This window comes from Cebus imitator, unplaced genomic scaffold (genome assembly GCF_001604975.1).
Source record: "Cebus imitator isolate Cc_AM_T3 unplaced genomic scaffold, Cebus_imitator-1.0 Scaffold446, whole genome shotgun sequence".
Taxonomy (NCBI): Eukaryota; Metazoa; Chordata; class Mammalia; order Primates; family Cebidae; genus Cebus; species Cebus imitator.
In genome coordinates, this window is record NW_016107761.1 from 303,943 (window position 1) to 312,736 (window position 8,794).

At 40.2% G+C, this 8,794-nt stretch overlaps 1 pseudogene; it reads left to right on the forward strand.

Moving 5' to 3' along the window:
* The first annotated feature begins 351 nt into the window (after nt 1-351).
* On the forward strand, nt 352-896 carry LOC119468533 (annotated as a pseudogene).
* Nucleotides 897-8,794: the final 7,898 nt, after the last annotated feature.

Here is an 8,794-nt window from a genome sequence, read left to right on the forward strand (position 1 = left end):
CACCGCGCGGACCCTGTTCTGAGGTTTAATACTTGCTTCACAGATAAGCGCTGCGGCCACGTCCTGGCGCCCACCTTCTCCTTGGCGGGGGCACTCGCTGCTGCGGAAAGCGCCGGCCCGGCGGCCTTGGCTCCCTAAGTGCGCTGGGCGCAGAGCACTGGGACCCTGGGAGCCCACTGCTCAAGTACCCACGGGGATCCTAGCCAGGACTGGCCCAGTGGCAGCCTCAAAGTCAGCTCTCCAGGCCGGCATAAAACCACAGCTTGGCTAGACGGGCGGCGCCGACATTCTGCGTCACCACCTGGGCGGGGCTGTTCTGCGGCTGACGACATCAAGCCGGCACCTGCCAACATGGAAGGTTGCGACGGCAGTGTCGCTGTGGCTGGCTTCGGGGCTCGAGGCTCTGGAGCGGCTCCAGCAACAGTCCGGGAACTTTTGCAGAACGAGTGTTATAGTGACTTTTAAATGAAGACTTTGATGTAAAGACTTATACTTCTCAATCTATTCATCAAGCTGTAATTGCTGAACAACCAGCAAAACTTGCCCAAGGAATCAGTCAGTTGGACAAAGAACTACATTTACAGGTTGTTGCAAGACATGAAGATTTACTGGCACAAGCAACTGGGATTGAGTCGTTGGAAGGTGTTCTTCAGATGATGCAGACGAGAATTGGGGCTTTGCAGGGAGTTGTTGATAGGATAAAAGCAAAAATTGTCGATTCATACAATAAGATAGTTGCCTGTAGTGCACAACTAGCAAGACTTCAGGTTGCCTGTGATTTGCTTTGGAGAATTATTTGTATCTTGAATCTGAGTAAGAGACTCCAAGGACAACTGCAAGGGGGAAGTAGAGAGATAACAAAAGCTGCTCAAAGTCTCAATGAACTTGGTATCTAAGAGAACACCCGTTACAGAGTGGCTATTCAATAATAGTTGTCCAGTGGAAGGACTTTAAGCATCTGAAAGAGCACCTGTCACACAGTGGCTACTCAGTAATAGTCATCCAGTAAAAGGGAAGACACATTCACTTTCTTCTAGGCACAAACATTCTATATTTTTAGCAGAAAATACGAATAAGAAAATAAGAATAAAAGTTACTGTGGTTCTTTAAAAAAAGAACAAATCTGTCTGAAAACAATTAGCCAAATGTACAGATAAAGTAAAATTGTAGTCTCATATATTGATACCAACCAAGTATGTATGTGTCCATGTACAGTCAGCCCTTCACCTCATGGGTTCCACATCTATGGACAGAATCAACCATATCAAAAATATCTGGTAAGTGGCCAGCTATGGTGGCTCAGCGCCTGTAATCCCATTACTTTGGGAGGCTGAGGAGGATGGATCATCTGAGGTCAGGAGTTCGAGACCAGCCTGGCCAATGTGACAATACCCCATCTCTACTAAAAATACAAAAATTAGCCAAGCATTGTGGTGGCATACACCTGTAATCTCAGCTTACTCAGGAGGCTGAGGCAGGAGAGTTGGTTGAACCTGTGAGGTGGAGGTTACACTGAGCCGAGATTGTACCACTACACTTCTGGGTGAAAGAGTGAGTGAGACTTCATCTCAAAGAAAAAAAAAAAAAGAGGAAGAAGAAGAAGAAAAAGAAGAAATATCTGGAAAAGGCAATAACAAATAACAAAACGTTTTAAAATAAAGCATAACAACTATTTGCATAACATTTACATTGTGTTAAATATTGTCAGTAATTTAGAGATGATTTAAAGTGTACAGAAGGATGTGAGCAGGTTGTATGCAAATGCACCATTTTATATAAGGGACTTGAGCAACCTCAAATTTTGGAGTCTGAGGGAGGTGCTTGAACAGATCTCCCCATGGATACCAAGGGACAACTACATATATGTATACACTCATACAATAGTATTGCGATTGTATGCAGAATCATGCAGTGGCACCTCAATATTGTCACATTGAGAGATTTAACTACTCTACTGCTGCTAGGAAATTAGTTTATGAATGTAAATGGGTGGGTGCCCTTAGAAGGATATGAGCCAATGTGTCCCTTTAATTATACCCAAATCCTACATTCAGTTGGAAAAGGACAAAATAAGAAACAATGGCATTAGGAAATTGTCCACAGAGATATTCCGTTTCTTTGTTGTTACACAAAACAAGACTCCTCAGTTTAGGCAGTTCTGAGTTGAAAATAATAAACAATTTAAATTAATTTGACTGAGATATTATTATCTCCTATCAAAATTTTTCCAACTTCTTAAGACGCCTCCCCAGAGCTAATTAAACTCTGAGGTATGAATTCGGTGTTCGGGGTTGGCACATAACCCCCAACAATTGAATGAGTGCTCATTCAATTTTCTTGTTCATTTTTCTATCAGATTTTCTGTATGTCACCATGTTTTAGATATATAAACTTGGTCAGTTACATGTGTGGCCAATAGTTTTTCCCATTCTGTGGGCTACACTTTTAGTCTTTTTATGATGCACTTTAATAAACACAACTTCTTAAAGTTGTCAAAGTTATTAATCTTTTCTATGATTAATACTATTTGTATCACAAGTAAAAAAACTGTTTACACAAATTCCACGAAGAGATTTTTCTGTATTATCGTCAAAAAGTTGTATAAATTTTTAAATTTAGGTCTTTAAATGAGTTTGAGCATAGTGTGAACTAGGGATATAATTTTAGTTTAAAATATGAATTCCTAATTACAGCACTGTTCGTTGAAAAGTTCACTCTTTCCGCCTCATCTACAGGGCCAGGAGTCTGGGTCTGTGTAGACCTCTTTGGAGTCTCTCTATTCTTTTATATTTTATTTTTTTCTCCATTTCTATGCCAATACTATACTATTATAATATCTTTATAATAAATCTTGCTAATTATACTGTCTTAGTTTTCTTCAAGAATACTCATCTATTCTTGGCATTTTGTGCTTCCATTTAAATTTTTAAATCAGCTCATTGCATTTCACTAAACAAATAAGTAAACAACTATAGTAATGACAAACCCTGTTGAGATTTTGATTCTAAGTGATTTTTTTTAAGAATATGTATCAGGGAGGATCCCAAGTTGGCCAAATGAGAGGCAGCTCTGGAAAGCAGCTCTCAATGAGAGAAACGCAGAAACCAAGTGGTCTCCACAATTCCAAATGAGGAACCAGGTTCATTTTGTGGGTCTTGTTGGACAGTGGGTATAAACCAAATAGGGCAAGTTGAGGCAAGGCGGGGCACTGCCACACCCAGGAGGCAACCGACCGGAGGATGGGGAATCTCCCCTTCTGGGACTTTGGTTCAGATACAGTGCTCCACCCAAGCCCTTTACAACTTAGAACAGATCTTCACTGGGCTGAAAAAAGTCAGTGAGCTGCCTAAACAAGGCAGAATAGCAATTTCTGCCAGTGCTGCGGGGGGCTGTCAGCATAGATCTAGGTGGAAGTACTGGCTGACCACAAGAAAGCCAGAAAGCCAACTGGATAGATCTACCCTCCCCACAGAGGGAAGGGGAACTAAAAACAGAGAAGCAGCCCATACAGCAGGATGGATCCCCGCCCTTACCCTTGACAAAGCCCAGCAGACTGAAAAAAACTCTCACGCCAGAGTTTCGCACCTAGAGAGCAACCTGAACGATCGAGCTCAACACGGGGAGGGGCAGCCACCATTGCAGGAGCCAGCCTAACTTTCCTGAGTAAATAAAAGATGCAGCAGCTCCATTGAACCTGTGGCAGCCCAGCAGCGCGTCTGCAGGCAGACAAAGGAAAGGCCACCTCCCCAAGCAGCTACCTGAGATCAAAACTATATAAATTCAACAAAATGGGAAGAAATCAGCGCAAGAAGAATGAAACCATCAAAAACCAGAACGCCTCTCCCCCATCACGAGATCACAACTCTTCACCAGCAAGGGAGCAAAGCTGGACGGAGAATGAATTTGACGAATTGACAGAAGCAGACTTCAGAAGATGGATAATAACAAACTTCCTGAGTTAAAGGAACATGTTCTAACCCAATGCAAAGAAACTAAAACCCTTGAAAAAAGGTTAGATGAAATGCTAACTAGAATAACCAGCTTAGAGAAGAACATAAACGACTTGATGGAGCTGAAAAACACAGTATAAGAACTTCTGAAGCATACACAAGTTTTAATAGCCAAACAGATCAAGCAGATGAAAGAATATCAGAGATTGAAGATCAACTCAATGAAACAAAATGAGAAGGCAAGAAAAGAGAACAAAGAGTGAAAAGAAATGAACAAAGCCTTTAAGAAATATGGGATTATGTGAAAAGACCTAATCTACACTTGATCGGTGTACCGGAAGATGACGGGGAGAATGAATCCAAGCTGGAAAACACTCTTCAGCATATGGTCCAGGAGAACTTCCCCAACATTGCAAGGCAAGCCAACATTCAAATACAGGAAATGCAGAGAACACCACAACGATACTCCTCTAGAAGAGCAACCCCAAGGCACATAATCTTTAGATTCACCAGGGTTGAAATGAAGGAAACAATACTAAGGGCAGCCAGAGAGAAAGGTCAGGTCACTCACAAAGGGAAGCATGTTAGACTCATGGCAGATCTCTCAGCAGAAACCTACAAGCCAGAAGAGAGTGGGTGCCAATATTCAACATCCTTAAAGAAAAGAACTTACAACCCAGAATTTCACCTCCAGCCAAATTAAGCTTCATAAGTGATGGAGAAATAAAATCCTTTATGGACAAGCAATTGCTGGGAGATTTTGTCACTACCAGACTTGCCCTACAAGAGCTCCTGAAGGAAGCACTAAACACAGAAAGGGAAAAACAGTACCAGCCACTGCAAAAAAGAACCAAATGGTAAAGCTCAATGATGCAATGAAGATATTATGCCAACCAAAGGGCAAACAACCAACCAGTAATAAAATGGCAGGATCAAATTGACACATAACAATATTAACTTTAAATGTAAATGAACTAAATGCCCCAATCAAAAGACACAGACTGGCAAATTGAATAAAAAGTCAAGACCCATCCGTGTGCTGTATTCAGGAAACCCATCCCACATGCAAAGACACACATAGACTCAAAATAAAGGGATGGAAGAAGATTTACCAACCAAATGGAGAGCAAAAAAAAGCAGAGGTGGCAATCCTAGTCTCTGATAAAATGGGCTTTAAACCAAAAAAGACCAAAAGAGACAAAGAAGGGCATTACATATTGATAAAAGGATCAATACAACAAGAATAACTAACTATCCTAAATATATATGAACCCAATACAGGGGCACCCAGATACATAAAGCAAGTCCTTAATGACCTACAAAGAGACTTAGACTCCCACACAATAATAGTGGGAGACTTTAACACTCCACTGTCAATATTGGACAGATCAATGAGACAGAAAATTACCAAGGAAATCCAGGATTTGAACGCAGACCTGGACCAAGCAAACTTAATAGACATTTACAGAACTCTTAACCCCAGATCCACAGAATGTACATTCTTCTCAGCACTACATCACACTTACTCTAAAATTGACCACATAATTGGAAGTAAATCCCTCCTCAGCAAATGCAAAAGGATGGAAATCATAACAAACAGTCCCTCAGAGCACAGTGCAATCAAATTAGAACTCAGGCTTAAGACACAAACTCAAAACTGCACAACTTCATGGAAAATGAAAAACTGGCTCCTGAATGTCGACTGGGTAAACAATGAAATGAAGGCAGAAATAAAGATGTCCTTCAAAAGCAACAAGAACAAAGACACAACATACCAGAATCTCTGAGACACATTTAAAGCAGTGTCTAGAGGGAAATTCATAGCAATAAATGCCCACATGAGGAGCAAGGAAAGGTCTAAAATTGACATCCTATCATCAAAATTGAAAGAGTTAGAGGAGCAAGATCAAAAAACCTCAAAAGCTAGCAGAAGATAAGAAATAACTAAGATCAGAGCAGAACTGAAGAAGATAAAAAAAGCCTTCAAAAAATCAACAAATCCAGGAGCTGGTTTTTTTTTTTTTTTTAAAAAAAAAAGATCCACAAAATAAATAGAAAATTAGCCAGAATAAAAAAAAAAAAAAGAGAGAAGAATCAAATAGATGCAATAAAAAATGATAAAGGGGACATCACCACCAATTCCACAGAAATACAAACTACCATCAGAGATTACTACAAACAACTCTGTGCACACAAACCAGTAAATCTGGAAGAAATGGACAAATTCCTGGACACTTACACTCTCTGAAGACTAAACCAGGAAGAAGTTGAAACCCTGAATAGACTAATAACAAGGGCTGAAGTGGAGGCAGCAATTAATAGACTACCAACTAACAAAAGCTCAGGTGAAGACAGGTTTACAGCCGAATTCTACCAGACATACAAAGAGGAGCTGGTACCATTCCTTCTGAAACTTTTCCAAACATACAAAAAGAGGAAATCTTCCCCAACTCATTTTATGAGACCAACATCATACTAATACCAAAACCAGGCAAAGACACAACTAAAAAAGAAAACTTCAGGCCAATATCCATGATGAACATCAACACAAAAATCTTCAATAAAATACTGGCAAACAGAATGCAACAGCAAATCAAAAAGCTTATTCATCATGATCAAGTAGGCTTCATCCCGGGCATGCAAGGCTGGTTCAACATACACAAGTCTATAAACATAATTCATCACATAAACAGAACCAAAAACAAAAACCACATTATTATCTCAGTAGATGAAGAGAAGGCCTTCAACAAAACTCAACAGCCCTTTATGCTAAAAACCCTTAATAAACTAGGTATCAATGGAACATATCACAAAATAATAAAAGCTATTTATGACAAACCCACAGCCAATATCATACTGAATGGGCGAAAACTGGAAGCATTCCCTCTAAAATCTGGCACAAGACAAGGATGCCCTCTCTCATCACTCCTATTCAATATAGTATTGGAAGTTCTAGCCAGAGCAATCAGGCAAGAAAAAGAAATAAGTGTATTCAATTGGGAAAAGAGGAAACTAAATTGTCTGTATTTGCAGATGACATGATTGTATATTTAGAAGGCCCCATCATCTCAGCCCAAAATCTCCTGAAACTGATAAGCAAATTCAGCAAAGTCTCAGGATACAAAATCAATGTGCAGAAGTCACAAACATTTCTATACACCAAAAACAGACAAACAGAGAGCCAAATCAAAAGAGAACTCCCATTCACAAGTGCTACAAAGAGAATAAAATACCTAGGAATACAACTAACAACGGATGTGAAGGACCTTTTCAAGGAGAACTACAAACCACTGTTCAATGAAATAAGAGAGGGCAAAAACAGATGGAAAAACATTCCACGCTCATGGTTGGGAAGAATTAACATCGTGAAAATGGCCATATTGCCCAAAGTAATTTATAGATTCAATGCTATCCCCATCAAGCTTCCAATGATCTTCTTCACAGAACTGGAAGAAACCACTGCAAACTTTATATGGAGCCAAAAGAGAGCCCACATAGGCAAAACGATCCTAAGCAAAAAGAACAATGCTGGAGGCATCATGCTGCCTGACTTCAAACTATACTACAAGGTCACACTAATCAAAACAGCATGGTACTGGTGCCAAAACAGAGATATAAACCAATAGAACAGAACAGAGACCTCAGAAGCAACACCACACATCTACCATCATCTGATCTTTGACAAACCTGAGAAAAACAAGCAATGGGGAAAGGATGCCCTGTTTAATAAATGGTGTTGGGAAAACTGGCCAGCAATGTGCAGAAAGCAGAAACTGGACCCCTTCCTGGCACCTTACACTAAAATTAACTCCAGATGGATTAAAGACTTAAACATAAGACCTAACACCATAAAAACCCTAGAAGAAAACCTAGGCAAAACCATTCAGGATATAGGCACAGGCAAGGACTTCATGGCTAAAAAACCAAAAGCAATGGCAACAAAAGCCAAAATAGACAAATGGGATCTAATTAAACTCCAGAGCTTCTGTACCGCAAAAGAAACAATCGTTAGAGTGAACTGGCAACCAACAGAATGGGAAAATATTTTTGCAATCTACCCATCTGACAAAGGGCTAATATCCAGAATCTACGAAGAATTAAAACAGATTTACAAGAAAGAAACAAACAAGCCTATTCAAAAGTGGGTGAAGGATATAAACAGACACTTTACAAAAGAAGACATCTATGAGGCTAACAAACATATGATAATATGCCCAGCATCACTGGTCATTAAAAAAATGCAAATCAGAACCACACTGAGATACCATCTCACACCATTTAGAATGGTGATCATTAAAAAATCTGGAGACAACATGCTGGAGAGGATGTGGAGAAATGGGAACACTTTTACACTGTTGGTGGGGGTGCAAATTAGTGCAACCATTGTGGGAGACAGTGTGGTGATTCCTCAAGGACCTAGAAATAGAAATACCATTTGACCCAGCAATCCCATTACTGGCTATATACCCAAAGAATCATAAATTGTTCTATTATAAAGACACATGCACACATATGTTCATTGCAGCACTGTTTACAACAGCAAAGACCTGGAACCAACCCAAATGTCCATCAACAATAGACTGGATAAAGAAAATGTGGCACATATACACCATGGAATACTACACAGCCATAAAAAACAATGAGTTCGTGTCCTTCATAGGGACATGGGTGAATCTGGAAACCACTGTTGTCAACAAACTGACACAGGAATAGAAAATCAGACACCACATAGTATCACTCATAGGCGGGTGTTGAACAATTAGAACACATGGACACAGGGAGGGGAGCATCACACATTGCAGTCAGTTGGGGGGGACTAGGGGAGGGACAGCAGGGGATGGGGA